Below are 18207 nucleotides of genomic sequence, written 5' to 3'. Positions count from 1 at the left end.
TTACTGTGAAACTATTTTACAGTTTTCCTAACTTTTTTTCCCATCAAATAGGGAATTTTCCCCTAGGAAACATGTTTTCTACTTTATCAAATGCTGAGTTATTGATTTCTATTGTTCCTGAATCTCCCTTGTCTAGTCTGTTCCATTGATATATCTATTTTTAACCAATATTAAATTGTTTTGATGATTGCTGCTTTATAATATAGTTTGAAGTCTGAAAGTGCTATTCCCTCTGTGTCCTTCCTTATTTTTATTATTTCCTTTAGTATTTCAATATTTTTGTTTTTTCAAATTAATTTTTCTATTATTTTATCAAGCTTTTTAAAATATCCCTTTGATGATTTGATTTGCCTACCATTAAAACCATGAACTAATTTTGATAAGTGTTATTTTTATTTTATTGACATGGCTTAGACATGAACACTGAATATTTCTCTAGCTACTTAGGTTGTTCAGGTTTTTTTTAATGCTTTGTAATTTAATCTGTGCAAGTCTTTTATGTGCTTTGTGACATCAATCCCTAGATATTTTGTGCTTTCTGTAATTATCTGGAATGGTACTTCCCTTTTTATTATTCTTTCTTGTGTTTCATTATTATATAGAAATGCTTTTAATTTTTAAGGATTTATTTTGTAGTGTATAACTTTATTGAACCTATTAGCTGTCTTTATTGGTATCTATGCTAATTCCCTAGGGTTTTCCAAGTAAACAATCATATCACCAGTAAACAGGGAGAGTTTTATGTGATTTTTATGAATAATAAATCCTTTAAATCCTTTCTCATCTTATTACTATTGCTAGCAATTCCAAACTATATCAAATAATAGTGGGGGAAGTGCTCACCCTTCCTTCACACCTATATTTGTTGGAAAAGGTTCTAAATTTCCCCCATTTTAAAGATACTAACTTTTGAATTTATATAGCTACATTTTATGATATTAAGCAGGTTTCCCTTTGCCTGAACTTCATAGCATTTTTATCATTTAAAATTGTCATACTTTGTCAAAGGCTTTTTCTGGATTTATGATTTAGATGTTTTAGGCTTTAATATGATTCATTATGTTGCTTGTTTTCCTAATGTTGAAACATATTTCAATCACAAATATAAACCACACTTGGTCATACCAAATGATTTCTTGGATAAATTGCTATTGTGAATTTCATGGGATTTTGTTTAAAATTTTTGAATCTGTGTTCATTAATGGTATTGGCCTATCATTTTCCTTCTATTTATCTTTCCCTTGTTTTTAGTACTGGGATTATATTTGTCCATAAAGGAATATACTCAGGACCTTTATCAAATTTTTAAGAATAATTTATGAAGTTTGGGCACTAATTATTCATTTAAAGTTTCATAGAATTCTCCTGTGCATCCATCAGTTCCAGGACTTTTTTTTTCTTGGATAATTATTTTATAGTTATATTTATTTTATTTTCTAAGATGAGGTTATTTAAGAGCTCTATCTGGTCTTCTGATAGTTTAGTTATTGTTTTTATTTAAATTTTTGCATGTATCCCTCCTTTTGTGTTTACAATTTTATAAGCATGTAACTTGCATAATATATTCTGATTGTTTCTATTTCTTCTGGTTTTGCTTTGTTTTTACTTTGCTCACTTGATATTTAATTGATTTGCTTTACTGTTTTTTATCAGATTACCTTAGCATTTATTAATTTATTGGTCTTTGCAAATAATAAGTTTTTAGTTTTATTTATCATGTTTATGCAGTTTTTAGTTTCCAAATATTCCAATTCCCACCTGAAATTTAATATATCAGTTTAAACTCTAATTTTAGGTTTGTTTCTTTGTTGATTCTCCATTTTTTTACAGGAAAATTCAGTTCATTAATCTTTTTTTCTATTCTGTTTATGTTTGATTATAAGGATATGGTTTCTTCTCCAAGGACTGCTTTAGCTGAATCCCAGAAATGTTGCTGTGTTGTTTCATCATTATCTCTTATATACTTATTGTTTCTACAATTTGTTCATTGATTCATTCATATATAAGATTTAATTGTAAATCTTTATTTGGGTTTTTAGCTTTTGTTTGGGCTCTCTGAATCAATTTTCATTCTTACTGCATCATTTTCTGTTAAGATTGAATTATTTCTGCCTTTTTACATTTGTTTGCAGTATCTCTGTGCCCTATTAAATGGTCATTTTTAATAACAGTTCCATGTGCTGCAGAGAAATATTATTTTGCTATCTCATTTAGAAGATGCCATAAGTCTTTTAATTCTTATTACTCCATAAGTTTGTTCAGTTCCATATTTCTGCTTTCTTTTTCTTTCTGTTAGACATTGAAAACTGATAGAGGAATATTGAAGTCTCCTGTCACTATTATGTTACTGAGTATGTCTTCCTGAAGCTAAGATGTTGTTTTCTTTTTTGAATTTGAATAATTAGATATTTTAAGTGTACAAGTGCATTACTGATAGTGGGTTGATGTCAATAATTCCTTTCAGTATAATATAATTTCCTTATTTGTCCCTTTTTATTTTTGAATATTTGCTTTTGCTTTGTCTAAACCGTGACAGCAACTCTTGTCTTTTTTGGATTCACTTGATGTATAGTAAATTATTTTTTATCCCCTCAGTTTTATTTTGTGTATGTCTTTTTTAATTTGTGTCTTGTAAGCAACGTATTGTAGAGTCTTGTTTTCTTATCCAATCTATCACTCTTTTTCATTTTATTGGATTATTTGGTCCATTCACATTTAAAGGTATAAAAACTACATTAATAGTTTCTTTCTTCTGTCTCTAATTTTTTTCAAGATATGTTTTAATCCTTCTTCTTCTCTAAGCATAGAATTATGTTACTTTACTTATTTTACTTTAATCTTTTTTAAAGGTGATCCTGTGCCCACTGGCTCTTTCCTCCTCCCTGTCCCTCAATTCCCTTTTCTTGTTTGTTACATTTTTCCCTTTGAGATTTGTTTATTTTTTCCTTTTTCCTGTTTTTATCTGGTTATATATTTCTTCCTCCTTTCTTCCCCTCTGAGTCATGTAAATTCCCTCTTCCTTTCCTCTCCTCTGGTTAGTCCTGTTCATTAGGTTTTTAAATGACTTTTTGTGCCCTTTCCAAAAAAAAAGATTTCTCTCAATTTCTTCATTATCTATCTTCTATTTCTGTTTATTCTAGATACTCGTCTGAATCATGACCCCTGAAATCACCTGGTCTATCTTTTTTCCTTCCTGTATTCTTTATACAATAATAGCTTTCAAGGTATCCATCCTAGGCTCTGCCTTCTAGTTTTCTGATGCAGTCTTCAAGGGCTTACCTAACAGGTTCCCCCTAAGTGCTTAACTCTTATCACATTGTTAATCATTGCAAGTGTCAGAGAAGATACTGCACCATGTTAGGGCCCTTCTTCCGTAACCCCCACTGATATATAGATGCTTTTTGGCCTTTTTTTCTATACTTGGATGGAAATATACTTTTATCCATGATCTCCCACTCCTTCAAATGCCAGTCACTTCTAGGGGAAAACCTAAGGGTTCCAACTCTTCCCCTCCCAAGACAAGTAGACTTTTCAGAAAACAAATTCCACAGTCCTCATTCAGTGTAAAGTCATCTTACTTCACCTATATGAACATTCATCAGTAGAATACCCTCCCACTTCCCAAATAGGATCTGCTTCCTCCCCCTTCTTTTAAATCATTCCTTACCTCTTTATCCACTTCCCTATAGGCTCTTCTCTTTCTGAGACCACAGAGATCACCTCCTAATTGCTAGCCTTTAATTTGATCCTGACTCATTACTCACTTCTTTCCATCTCCCTGCTTCCCTTTCCCCTTTCATGTCCATGTTATAATGTAGTTCCACAAAAGAAGCATTCACCTGTAAGCAAGATCTTACCAGCTTCTGTCCATAATGCTTCCAGTTTGCTTCATTGCTGTTACTTCTACCATATTTGCCCCTTCACTCTATCTTCTTGTGTTCCTTTAGAAAGAAATATCTTAATGATCTTTCTTTTGTTACTCTGTTGCTGTCATTCACTGCATTTATTACTTACTGCTCTTGAAATTCTCTTATTTGGAGTGTTAGAGAAGCAAATAATCTCTTTAGTTCTGTTTTTCTTACCAAAAACAGTTCAATCTTTCCTTTATTATCAAATGTCAATCTTTTGTCCTATAAGTTTAGGCTCATATTTTTCAGGGCACATCACTCTTAGCTGTATCTTGAGCGCCAATGGTCTTTGGGACATATGATCCCATTCTTTCTTCCTTATTCTAGTGAGCATAAGTTTATATTTGTGTTGTTTATATGTCCTTTCCTTTGCACTTAATGCTCTTACTCCTAATAGCTTACAGAATATTTTGTTTCCAAGTTGAATCATTACATTTAACCATCACATGCCTTGGAGTTTGCATACTTGTTGATTTTTTCTGGAGTGATCTGTGAATTCTTTCCATTGGGATTTCATTTTCTATGTTAAGAACTTTAAAGCAACTCTGTTCTATTGTTTCTTTCATTATAATTATAAGGTTTTTTTTTGTTCTGTCATATTATTCAGGAAGATCTATGATTCTTAGGTTAATTCTATGCATCCTGTCATCAAGATTCATTTGTTTTGCTTGCATAGTATGTTTTTTTTTAATGTTTTGTTTATTGCTTCTCTTCCAAGCTATCTTTCACTTCTTTATATTTTTATTCTCAATCTATTGTTCTTTCTGTTTCTTTGGTGAGGCTTGCCATTGCAGGTACAAGGTTCTCTGTTCTGCTCATTATTATTTTTCTATATAAGACATAAATTCTGCTCCCAGAATTCTCATTTCTCTTTTAAACTACACAGGACCAATGTTTTATGACTCCATGTTCTCCTCAAATTCTACAAGGTTTTCTGTCTCCAAGTATTGGATAATTTTCCTTCATTTTTCAGCATTCATTGATATCTGAGCTCAATACTAGATCTGGAAGTCATATTTCCTTCTGTTACTCTTTTGCCCCATTGATTTAATCTGTTTATATTCAAGGTTTTTAAGATTTCTTCTCCCTGAGATCTTTGGTATTTTTGTTTCCTCCCCCACTTCCAGGTTACTTTCTTTAGCACATATTTCCTGATTCCTTCCCTTCTGATTGTGGTTTCCTTGTTGTGGTGGGGGTGGATTTTAAAGTCTCTCAACCTCTTCTCACACTGGGTCTTTTAATCAGAAAAGATTGGAGGTCCCCTATTTCATTGAATGCCCATCTCTTTCGGTGAAAGATTCTATCCAATTTTGCTGGGTAGTTGATTTTTGCTTGTAATCCAAGCTCTTTTGTCTTCCACATATTGGATATGTTCCAGATATGATATTCTTATAATTTCCAAGACCTATGATACTTTAATATAGAAGCTTCTAAGTCATGTGTAATACTGATTGTAGCTCCTTGATATCTGAAGTGTTCTGGCTAATTATATGATATTCTTTTTTTTTATTTTTATATATTTCATAAAAACATTTTATTATTTTCCAGATACATGTGAAGATACATTTCAACATTTGTTTTTATAATATTTTTGTTTCAAATTTTCTTCCTCCCTACCTTCCCTTCCCAAATCCCCAAGACAGAAAGCAATCTGATATAGATTATATATGTACAATCACACTAAATATATTTCTGCATTAGTCATGTTGTGAAAGAAGAATCTGAACAAAAGGGAAAAACTTCAAAAAAAGTAGAAACAGTATGGTTCAGTCTTCATTCAGATTCCAGAGTTCTTTTTTTATTGATGTGGAAAGCATTTCCCATCATGAATCCTTTGGAATAGTCTGGGATCAATATATTGGTGAGAAGAGCTACGTCTATCACAGTTGATCATCACACAATGTTGCTGTTACTATGTACAATGTTCTCCTAGTTCTGCTCACTTCACTCAGCATCAAGCCACCTAAAGCTTTCCAGGTTTTTTCTGAAATCTGCCAGCTCATCTTTTCTTATAGCAAAATAGTATTACAATACATTCCTATACCACAACTTGTTCAGTCATTCCTCAGCTAATAGACATCCCCTCAATTTCCAATTCTCTGCCACCACAAAGAGAGATGCTATAAATATTTTTGTACATGTGGACCCTTTTCCCTTTTTTATCATCTCTAAGGGATACAGACCTAGTAGTGGCCTTACTGGGTCAAAGGGTATGCACAGCCCCATAGACCTTTGGGCATAGTTCCAAATTGCTATCCAGAGTGGGTAGATCAGTTCACAGCTCCACCAACCATGCATTAATGTTTCGATTTTTCCAGAGTTCCTCCAACATTTATTATTTACCCTTTTCATCATATTAGCCAATCTGATAAGTGTGAGGTCATACCTCAGAATTGCTTTATTTTGCATTTATCTAATCAGTAGTGATTTAGAGCATTTTTTTCATATATCAATAGATAGCTTTGATTTCTTCATCTGAAAACTGCCTGTTCATATCCTTTAACCATTTCTCAATTAGGAAATCACTTGCGTTTTGTTTTTGTTTTTGTTTTTGTTTTGGGGGGGGGAGGGTTGTGAGGCAATTGCAGTTAAGTGACTTGCCTAGGGTTACACAGCTAGTAAGTGTTAAGTGCCTGAGGTCAAATTTGAACTCAGGTCCTCCTGACACCAGGGCCAGTGCTCTATCCACTGTGCCACCTAGCTGCCCCACTTGCATTCTTATAAATTCAACTTATTTCCCTGTGTGTGTGTGTGTGTGTGTGTATTTAGTGAGGCAATTGGGGTTAAGTGACTTGCCCAGGGTCACACAGCTAGTAAGTGTTAAGTGTCTGAGGCTGGATTTGAACCCAGGTACTCCTGACTCCAGGGCCAGTGCTCTATCAACTGTGCCATATAGCTGCCCCTTCCCTGTATATTTTATCAGAAATACTGACTGTAAAAATTTTCCCTACCTTTCTGCTTCCCTTCTAATTTTGGCTGCATTGCTTCTGTTTGTACAAAACCTTTTTTAATTTAATGTAATCAAAATCATCCAATTTGTATTTCATAATATTCTCTATCTTTTGTTTGGTCATAAAGTCTTCTCCTCTTCATAGATCTGAGAGGTAAACTATTCCTTCCTTTCCTAATTTACTTATGGTATCACATTTTGTGTCTAAATCATGTATCAATTTTGACCTAATTTTGCTAAACGGTGAAAGGTGGTAGTCAATGCCTTGTTTCTGCATACTGTTTTCTAGTTTTTCCACCAATTTTTGTCAAATACTGAGTTCCTATTCCAGAAGTTGGAGTCTTTGGGTTTATCAAACAGTAGATTAGTATCATCATTTACTACTGTGTCCCCTCTGCCTAACCTATTCCATTGATCCACCAATCTATTTCTTAACCAGTACCAATTATTTGTGATGACTGCCACTTTATAATATGGCTTCAGATTTTGTATGGCTAACCCACCTTCCTGTGCATTTTTTCATTAGTTCCCTTGATATTATTGACTTTTTGTTCTTCCAAATGAATTTTGTTATTATTTCTTCCAGCTCTACAACGTAATTTTAGGTAGTCTGATTGGTATGACACCGAATAAGTAAATTAATTTAGGTAGAATTGTCATTTTTTATTAGCTCGGCCTAGCTATTAGCAATTGATATTTTTCCAATTATTTAAATCCAATTTTATTTGCGTGAAAAAAACATGTTGTCATTGTGTTTGTAGTTTTCCTGGGTTTGTCTTAGCAGATAGACTCCCAAATATTTTATATTGTCTATAGTTATTTTAAATGAAATTTCTCTTTCTATCTTTTGCTGTTGAGCTTTGTTGGTCATGTATATAATTGCAGATGGTTTATGTGGATTTATTTTATATACTGCAACTTTGCTAAAGTTGTTAATTGTTGCAAGTAGTATTTTTAGTTGATTCTCTAGGATTCTCTAAGCATGCCACCATATTATCTGGAAAGAGCGATAGTTTTATTTCCTCCTTGCTTATTCTAATTCCTTTCATTCCTTTTTCTTCTCTTATTGCTAAACCTAACATTTCTCTGACAATATTAATAATAGAGGTGAGAATGGACATCTCCCTGTTTCACCCCAATCCTATTCGGAATGCCTTTAATTTATCCCGATTACATATGTTTGTTGATGGTTTTAAGTAGACACTGCTTATTACTATAAGAAAAGCTCCCTTTACTCTTTTTTTTGTTTTGTTTGTTTTTTGTTTTTGCAGGGAAATTGGGGTTAAGCGACTTGCCCAGGGCCACACAGCTAGTAAGTGTTAAGTGTCTGAGGCCGGATTTGAACTCAGGTACTCCTGAATCCAAGGCCAGTGCTCTATCTACTGCACCACCTAGCTGCCCCGCTCCCTTTACTCTTATGCAACGTTTTTAATAGGAATGAGTAGCATATTTTGTCAAAACCTTTTTTCTGTATCAATTGATATAATCAGATGATTTTGGTTACTTTTGATATTGATGTGGTTGATTATGTTTGTGGTTTTCCTAATGTTAAACCAGCCCTGTATTTCTGGTAAAAATCCCATCTGGTCATAGTGTATTATCCTGGTGATAAATTGCTGTAGTATCCTTGTTAATATATTATTTAAATTTTTTTCATCTATATTTATTAGGGTAATTGGTCTATAAGTTTCTTTCTCTATTTTGCCTCTTCCTGGTTTAGATATCAACCCCATATTTGTGTTATAAAAGGAATTTGGTAGAACTCCCTCTTCACCTATTTTTCAAAAATATTCATACATAAAGTATTAGATTTAATCTGGGGGCAGCTAGGTGGTGCAGTGGATAAAGCACCAGCCCTGGATTCAGGAGTACCTGAGTTCAAATCCGGCCTCAGGCACTTGACATATGCTAGCTGTGTGACCCTGGGCAGATCACTTAATCCCCATTGCCCAGCAAAAAAAAAAAAAAAAAAAAAAAAAAAAAAGAATTAATTATTCTTTAAATGTTTCATAAAATTCACTTGTAAACCCATCTGGTGCTAGTGATTTTTTCTTAGAGAATTCATTGACAGTTTGTTCAATTTATTTTTCCAAAATGGGGCTATTAAGGTCTTTTATTCCTCTTCAGTTAATCTGGCAAGTTATATTTTTTTGAAAATATTCATCTATTTCATTAAGATTGTCAAATTTATTGGCATACAGTTGGACAAAATAGCTCCTAGTTATTGCTGTAATTTCTACTTCATTGGTGGTGAATTCACCACCTTCAATTTTGATATTGGTAATTTGGTTTTCTTTTTTAATCAAATTAACCAAAGGTATATCTATTTTATTGATTTTTTCATAAAAACAGCTCTTACTTTTATTTATTAATTCTATAGTTTTCTTACTTTTAATTTTATTAACCTATCCTTTGATTTTCAGAATTTCTAGTTTAGTATTTAATTGGGGATTTTAAATTTGTTCTTTTTCTAGCTTTCTTAGGTGCATTCCCAATGTATTGATCGCTTTATCCATTTTATTCATGTAAGCATTTAGAGATATAAAATTTTCCCTAAGAACTACTTTGTGGGGGCAGCTAGATAGTGCAGTGGATGAAGCGTGCACAGGTCCTGAATTCAGGATAACCTGAGTTGAAATCTGGCCTGAAACATTTGACATTAACTAGCTCTGTGACCCTGGGAAAATCACTTAATCCCCATTGCCCCACAAAAAAAAAAAAAAACAAACCAAAGCAAAACAAAACCAAACAACCCCCCCCCCCACAAAAAAACACAGAACTGCTTTGGCTGCTTCCCATAAGATGAAGTAATTGATTGTTTCTCTCATTCTATGGCTTTTTATTACATCATGATCTAAAAAAGGATGCATTTACTATTTCTGTCATTCTACATTTGACTGTGAGGTTTTTGTGCCCTAATACATTGTCAATTTTTGTGTATGTACCATGTACCACTGAGAAAAAGGTATATTCCTTCCTATCCCCATTCAATTTTCTCCAGACATCTATTATATCTAACTTTTCTAAAATTCTATTCAACTCTTTAATTTCTTTATTTTGTGGTTAGATTTTTCTAGCTCTGAGAGGGGAAGGTTTAGAGCCCCATCCAGTAGAGTTTTGCTAACTATTTCTTCTTGTGATTTATTTAACCTCTCCTCTAAGAATCTGGATGCTGTAACACCTTGTGAATATATGTTTAGTATTGATATTACTTCATTGTCCATGGTACCTTTTAACAAGATATTGTTTCCTTCCTTATTGCTTTTAATAAGATATATTTTTACTTTTGCTTTGTGTGAGATAAGGATTGCTGCCCCTGCTTCTTCTTTTTTACTTCAGCTGAAGCATAATATATTCTGCTCCAATGTTTACCTTTACTCTGTGTATCTCTCTGCTTCAAAAGTGTTTCTTGTAAACAACATATTGTAGAATTCTGGGTTTTAATCCACTCTGCTATTCACTTCCATTTTATGGGACAGTTCATCCCATTCACATTTACAATTATGAATACTGTCTATTTCCCTTCATCCTATTTTCCCCTTTGTACTTTTTTCCTTCTTTCATCGTATCCCTCTTCACCAGTCTTTTGTTTCTGACCATTGCCTCCCTCAATCTTCCCTCCCTTTGATCAGCCTCCTTCCTTTTTCTTTCCCCTTTCCTCCACTGTTTCTTCCTTCTCATCTATCAGTTCTCCCTTTTTCCACTTACGCTTTTACTTCTGTAAAGAGTAAGATAAATATCTTTCTCCAAATGAGTGTATATGTTATTCCCTTTTTGATCCAAACCTGATGAGAGTAAGGTTGAAATAATGCTCACCCCTCCCTTCTTCCCCTCTATTGTAATAGGTTTTTATTTCTTCTTATGATGCCATTGATTCCGTTCCAACTCCCTTTTTTCTTCTCCCCATATACTCCTTTTTTTCCATCCCTTAATTTTCTTTATACCATCACATCAAAGTCGATTTATACCTATATCCTCTATGTATACTACTTTTATATGCCCAAACAGAGATACAGTTCTCAAGAGTTATAAGTATTTTCTTCCCATATAGGGATGTAAAGAGTTTAACTTTATTGAATAAGTTTTTTACCTGTTTTCCTTTTTATACTTTTCTTGATTCTTGTATTTGAAGATCAAATTTTCTGTTCTGTTTTGGTCTTTTCATCAGGAAACCTTGAAAGTCCCTTATTTCATTGAATGTCCATCTTTTCCTCTGAAAGAAAATGGTCAGTTTTTCTGGGTAGTTGAATCCTGGTTGTAATCCAAGTGCCTTTGCCTTCCAAAATATCATATCCCAAGGCTTCTGATCCTTTAATGTTGAAGCTGCCAGGTCCTGTGCAATTCTGACTGTGGCTCCATAATATTTAAATTGTTTCATTCTGACTGCTTGTAGTATTTTCTCCCTCACCTGATAATTCTGGAATTTGGCTACAACATTCCTTGGAGTTTTCCTTTTAGGGACTCTTTTAGGAGGAGATTGCTAGATTCTTTCAATGACTATTTTATTCTCCTTTTCTACTATATCATGGATCTATTTTCCAGGGCAGTTATCTTTCCAATGAGCTATTTCACTTTTTCTTATATTTTTTCATTCTTTTGATTCTGTTTGACTTATTCTTCATGTCTCACAGAGTCATTAGCTTCCATCTGCCCAATGCTCATTTTTTTAAAAATTATCAAAGTATTTATTATTTTCCAGTTATGTGTAGAAATAGTTTTCTACATTTATTTTTTAAGAGTAATTTTTCTCCCTACCTATCCTTACTCCCCCCTCTCCTCTAGAGAGCAGGTAATCTGATAGAGGTTATATATGTACAATAACATTAAACATATTTCTGCAAAAGAAAAGAATAAGGGCAAAAAGGAAAAACCTCAAAAAAGAAAAACAATGGCACCAAAGACAAAAGAAATAGTATGGTTCTTTTTTTTTCTGGATTTGGAGAGCCTTTTCCACCATGAGCCCTTTGGAACTATTTTGGACCATTATATTGCTGAAAAGAATCAAGTCTTTTACAGTAGATCAACACACAATGTTGATGATAATGTGTACAATGTTCTCCTGTTTCTGCTCATCTCACTCATCATCAGTTCATGCAAGTCTTCTCAGGTTTCTCTGAACTCCTCCTGCTCATCGTTTCTTACAGCACAATAGAATTCCATTACATTCATATACCACAGCTTGTTCAGCCATCCCCCAATGGATGGGCAGCCCCTCAATTTCCAATTCCTTGCCACCACAAAAAGAGCAGCTGTAAATATTTTGTACATGTGGGTCCTTTTCCCTTTTTTATGATCTCTTTGGGAAAAAGACCCAAAAGTGGTATTTCTGGGTCAGAGGGTATGCACAGCTTCAGAGCCCTTTGGGCATAATTCCAAATTGCTCTCCAGAATGGTTGGATCAGTTCACAGCTCCACCACCAATGCATTAGTGTTCCAATTTTTCCACAGCTCCTCCAACATTTATTATTTTCCTTTTTTGTCATATTATCCAATCTGATAGGTGTCAGGTGGTACCTCAGAGTTGTTTTAATTTGCATTTCTCTGATCAATAGTGATTTAGAACATTTTTTTCATATAGCAATAGATAGCTTTGATTTCTTCATCTGAAAACTGCCTGTTCATATCCGTTGACCATTTCTCAAATGGGGAATGACTTGGATTCTTATAAATTTCATTTAGTTCCCTATGTATTTTAGATATGAGGCCTTTATCAGAAGTACTAGGCATAAAAATTGTTTCTCAGCTTTCTGCCTTCCTTCTAATTTTAGATGCATTGCTTCTGTTTGTACAAAAAACTCTTTAATTTAATGTAATCAAAGTGATCCATTTTGCCTTTCATAATATTCTCTATCTCTTGTTTGGTCATGAACTGTTCTCCTTTCCAAAGATCTGAAAGGTATACCATTCCTTCCCCTCCTAATTTACATATGGTATCACCTCTTATGTCTAAATCATGTACCCATTTTGACCTTATTTTAGTATAAGGTGTAAGATGTTGATCTATGCTTAGTTTCTGCCATATTCTCTTCCAGTTTTCCCAGCAGTTTTTGTCAAATACTGAGTTCCTATCCCAGAAGCTGGAGTCTTTGGATTTATCAAACAGTACATTACTAAAATCATTTACTACTGCGTTTCCTGTGCCCAGCCTATTACAATGATCCTCCACTCTATTTCTTAGCCAGTACCAAATAGTTTTGATGATTGCTGCTTTATAGTAGTGCTTCATATTTAGCATAGCTAACCTACCTTCCTGTGCATTTTTTTCAGTATTTCCCTTTTGTTTTTCCAGATGAATTTTGTTATTATTTTTTCTAGCTATATAAATAATTTTTAGGTAGTCTGATTGGTATGACACTGAATAGGTACATTAATTTAGGTAGAATTGTCATTTTTATTATATTAGTTTTGCCTATCAATGAGCAATTGATATTTTTCCAATTATTTAGATCTGATTTGATTGGGGTAAAAAGTGTTTTGTAATTGTGTTCATAGAGTTCCTGGGTTTCTCTTGGCAAGTAGACTCCCAAATATTTTATATTATCTAGTGTTACTTTAAATGAAATTTCTCTTTCTATCTCTTGATGCTGGACTTTGTTCCAATGCTCATTTTTAAGGCATAATTGTTTTCAGTTAGTTTTTGCCCCTCCTTTTATATTTGGCCAATCGTATTTTTTAAGGAATTGTTTTCTTTAGTTAATTTTTCTACTTCTTTTTCCAAACTGTTGATTCTTTTTTCATATTTTTTTGCATAATTCTCATTTATCTCATTTCTTTTCCCAGTTTTTCTTCTACCTCTCTCATTTGATTTTTAAAGCCTTTTTGATCTCTTCCAAGAAGGCTTTTTGGCCTTGAGATCAATTATTCTTCCCCTTTGAGGCTTCACATGTAGGCATTTTGACAGTATTGTCCTCATCTGAGTTTGTGTTTTGGTCTTTCTTGCCTACATAGAATCTCTCAATGGTAAGGTCCCTCTGCCATCTTGGCTTTTAATTCCTTATAATATTTTCTCCTTGAATTGGTTGTCCTGGAATTTTGCTACAATATTCCTTGGAAGTTTCATTTTGGGATCTCTTTCAAGAGGTGATCAGTGGATTCTTTCAATGTTTATATTTTCCTCTGTTTCTAGGATCTTAGGGCAATTCTCATTAACAATTTCCTGGAATATGCTATCCAGGCTCCTTTTTTCAATTATGGCTTTCAAGTAGTCCAATAATTCTTAAATTGCCCCTCCTGAATCTATTTTCCTAGTCAGTTATTTTTCCAATAAGGTATTTTACATTTTCTTCTATTTTTTTTTCATTATTTTGATTTGGGTTGACTGATTCTTGATGTCTCATAGAGTCATTATTCCACTTGCCCAATTCTAATTTTTAAGGATTTTTTTTCTTCAGATAGCTTTTGTACCTCCTTCTCTATTTGGCTACTTCCATGTACAATTTTTTCTTTAGTGAATTTTTGTTCTTCTTTTTCCAAGCTGTTCATTCTTATTTTCATAACTCTTTCATATCTCTCACTTTTCCCCCTACTTTTTCTTCTACCTCTCTTACATGATTTTTAAAATCTTTTTTGAACTCTTCCAAGAGAACATTTTGGGCTTGAGACCATTTCATATTTCCCTTTGAAGCTTTACATATAAGCATTTTGACATTGTTGTCCTCTTCTGAGTTTCCTTTGCTCTTCTCTGTCTCCATAGTAGCCTTCTATTGTCAGGGCTCTTTTTTTTGTTGTTGTTCATTTTTAAAAGTTGAGCATCTTCTCCTTGAGTCCCAAGCTCCTTACTCTGAGGACAAAGGGTCTGATCCTTGCCTTTCCACATGGGGACTTCTGGGGCTGGTGGCTTGTGCACTGCACTAGCATGGCCCAGCCTAGTCATGCATGTTGTGCCCTTGCTTCTAGGGCTGCTGGTTTGCCTGCTCTACTGGGGCTAGAGGATTTACAACTGGCCTGCTGAGCCAGGACCACAGAGCCTTGGTTGATGATCTGTGCCATGGCGTAGAGACTCGTGTTGGCTTTCCCACACACTGCCTTTACTAGACTGCTCTTCCCTTTTATCCAAGTGAAACAGACCTTTCCTGAAGTCCTTCTAAGTTATCTTGGGATGGAAAATTGCTTTGCTCCATTTTTGTGGAGTCTATTGCTCCAGAATTTTTAGAGGTTGGATTTCATTGTTGTTTCTAAGAGAAACTGGGGAGAGCTCAGGTAACTACGTGACTTTTCTCTGCCATCTTGGCTCTGCCTCCAATGTTGGTTTTTCTACTGGGTTGGGTGAGTCATTTCCTTCTCTGGGTAAAATGAGAGAATTTATTCAAACTCTGAGAACCTTTTCTGCTATGAAATCCTATGTGTTTGTGTCAGAGAGGGTCTATAGGAGACTAGAAATTTTCAGACTTCACAGAAAGACAGAGGGAACAGAGAGATTCTCAATTTTAGCTATAGTGGCAACTGATGTCTGAACGCCACAAACATAACTACCAACACCTGCTAAGAGTTGCAGTGACTATGGCTTAAACCCAGCTGGCCAACATAACTCCTTACTTTTAATAGCTGCTTAGAGAAATATCCAAGTAAAAAGAGAAACCTTAATTGGTTCTAAAAAGCTTCCTGCTGAATTGAAAAAGTGATGCTAGAATGTTCCGCTATGGGCAACCATTTCTGTAGGATCTTTATCAGGACTTCCCCCTTTTGCAGAAAGCAAGAGTTTATCACCAATTTAAAAAATCCATTTTGCTACCATTTTCTAATTTTCATTTTCCTCATGATTCCACTATGTGAATCCAGGCCTTCTGTAGGCTAGAGTCCAAATGGCAAAAATACAATAATAATTCTTCTAATATAAAAGAATTTGCCAAGAACTTTCACATCTATTATCTCACTTGAACTTTTCAACCACCTAAGGTGGCATTAGATAAGTAACGGTTCTACTGTTATTGTGGGCCAGTTCTAACTCAAGCCAGTCTTGTTGTTCAGACTCAGGACTGGAATGAAATGAGGTATAAGTAAACCATTTATCAGTTAAAAGATAGATGTTTAATTAGCCATACCAGAGGAAGGATATAGAATTGATTCATAATAAATGCCGTTTCCTAACTCTGTGTTGGCCAGGCTGGTATGATATTGGTCAGAAGCATGCACAAGGCTGGGGGAAGCAGCTCTTGATTCCTCTTGACCTGGATTTTATATATAGATGACCAGAAGCTACCAATGTTCTAAGCCTAGGCTCCTCAACAAATTCCTCCAAACCTCTAGGCAAACTAATTCTTTAGGATAGTTTCAATATCTTTTAAGGAAAAACTAGACTACCCTGCATGAGGTAAATGATGCTGCTACATCAACTGTCTACTTTCAAGACTAGTAGTCATTCTTTATAGAGACGATTCAGTTATAAAAAGCATAAGTACTTCCTGACATCTCACAATTTCTTGTTTCTTATGTTATACTTTCATTATAGATTAGGATGTCAAACTTTTAAAGGTGTATCTTATTTATTAGTATCATAATATGTCTTCTATGCATATAGAGAAATCTGTTAATATCTTTTTCCAAGAGATAGGAAAATTAAGCCATCAATTGCTATAAAGTTAGATGATTAACAGCATAGCCTGAGCTTGAAACTAAGTATTGTGAGATTGAAAGTCTTTGCTATTAGACTATGCCACAGCTCTGGTGGTTAAGTAGATAAGAGTGTCAGGACTGGAGTCAGGAAGATTCATCTTCCTGAGTTTAAATCTGGCCTCAGGCATTTACTAACTTGTGACCCTAAGTCACATAATCCTAATTGCCTCAGTTTCCTCATCTGCAAAATGAACTGGAGAAGAAATTGGCAAAACCACTGCAAGTAGGTTTGCTAAGAAAACCCCAAACAGAGTCACCTAGAGGCAGACACAATTGAAAGTGACTGAAAAACAATACACTACAATTCAGGCATTCTTCTGATGGAAGACAAAACTGTAGCTATGTATATTTTTGTCTCAGTAATATTGCTAGTGATGAAAGTTTAGCCTGATTTTCAGCTAAGAGATAGAACTTGATAATTTTCTTTAAAGAATGTAATGCTCTTGGAAGGAACCTAAAATTTCTTAGTTACCCATATGGAGTAGCAGGTCTTAATGATCCGTGGTATATATAATTTTTTTTCTTTATGATAAAGAAGGTTATAAAAAGCTGCAACCTCTGACAACAGATTTTCAGGGGGGAAAAGCTAGACCAAGTTAATAATTATTACTTGGAGCAAGAAAATAATCTGTCAACATCACAACATTAGCTTATATTAAGTTGGTGCAATATCTCAGCAGGCAAGCTCAGCCTGTGATCTTAGTGGTTCTATTTTGGTTTTTGTTCAGTCCTTTCCGTCATGTCCAATGCTTTGTGACCCCATTTGGGTTTTTCTTGGCAAAGATACTGGAATAATTTGTCATTTACTTCTCTAGTTCATTTTACAGATGATCAAACTGAAGCAGAGTCACACAGCTACTAAATGTCTGAGGCCAGATTTGAATTCAGGTTTTCCTGACGTCAGGCCCAAAACTCTATCCACTTGACACCTACCTGCCCCAGTTCTATTTTACTTAATTGAATATTTGGAGTGTTTCCCCTCTTCCATTTAAGGCTATCCATACCCCAAAATATATTCACCTCATTCCAGAACTAGATCATTAATTAGAATTAATACATGTCTTCTGATATTGTTTAAAAAAAACTTGCTTTCTAGTTCCTTTGCAGGTATAAATGGTTGAGGTTTTGGAGGATTTTATAAAGAGCATATTTCTGTTTCAAAGACACTTCTGAAGGGAAATAGGAAGGAAGTTTCTAGCGATGATTAATTAAAACCATTTTCTTGTTTCCTGAACTAAATTTGTATGCATACATGCATGCACTCATGCACGCGTGCACACACACACACACACATACATCCAGAGAGAGAGAGAATAAATAAGAAGACTGGGTCTTATGTTGTATGGTTCTGTGATCTTTTCTTTTTTATTATCCCATTGTTCTAGTCCCATTACTCCTATCTTGTCATTTTTCCTTTCTATTTCAAAGATGTTATCGGTTTTTACCATAATCTGTACTCTAAACTCCTTGGAAAAAGTGTCCCCCTCCTCAATATATCTAATATCATTGTTTACTCTTCCAATGAAAAAAGGGCACGGCAAAATAATACAAGAAATTCCTTAAGTTCATTGCCCCCAATGAACTACTTTTAGGTCACTAACTGCATATTGAGAGATCCCACCATAGCCAAACTCTCCAACAGGGTTATTAGGCTATACCTTCAACTTCTCATCAACATTATCAACTCTAACATTTAAAACAAGGTGATTGCTTTTAACAAACAGAAGAGAGGCATCT

The 18207-nt window shown here is 34.3% G+C and overlaps 1 pseudogene; it reads right to left on the bottom strand.

Moving 5' to 3' along the window:
- LOC122738659 overlaps nucleotides 1-14847 on the bottom strand; it is an 80585-nt pseudogene extending 65738 nt beyond the window's left edge.
- Nucleotides 14848-18207: the final 3360 nt, after the last annotated feature.

The sequence above is a fragment of the Dromiciops gliroides genome, chromosome 2 (genome assembly GCF_019393635.1).
Source record: "Dromiciops gliroides isolate mDroGli1 chromosome 2, mDroGli1.pri, whole genome shotgun sequence".
Taxonomy (NCBI): Eukaryota; Metazoa; Chordata; class Mammalia; order Microbiotheria; family Microbiotheriidae; genus Dromiciops; species Dromiciops gliroides.
The sequence above is the reverse complement of the archived record's forward strand: the minus strand, read 5'-3'. Positions and strand labels throughout refer to the sequence as shown.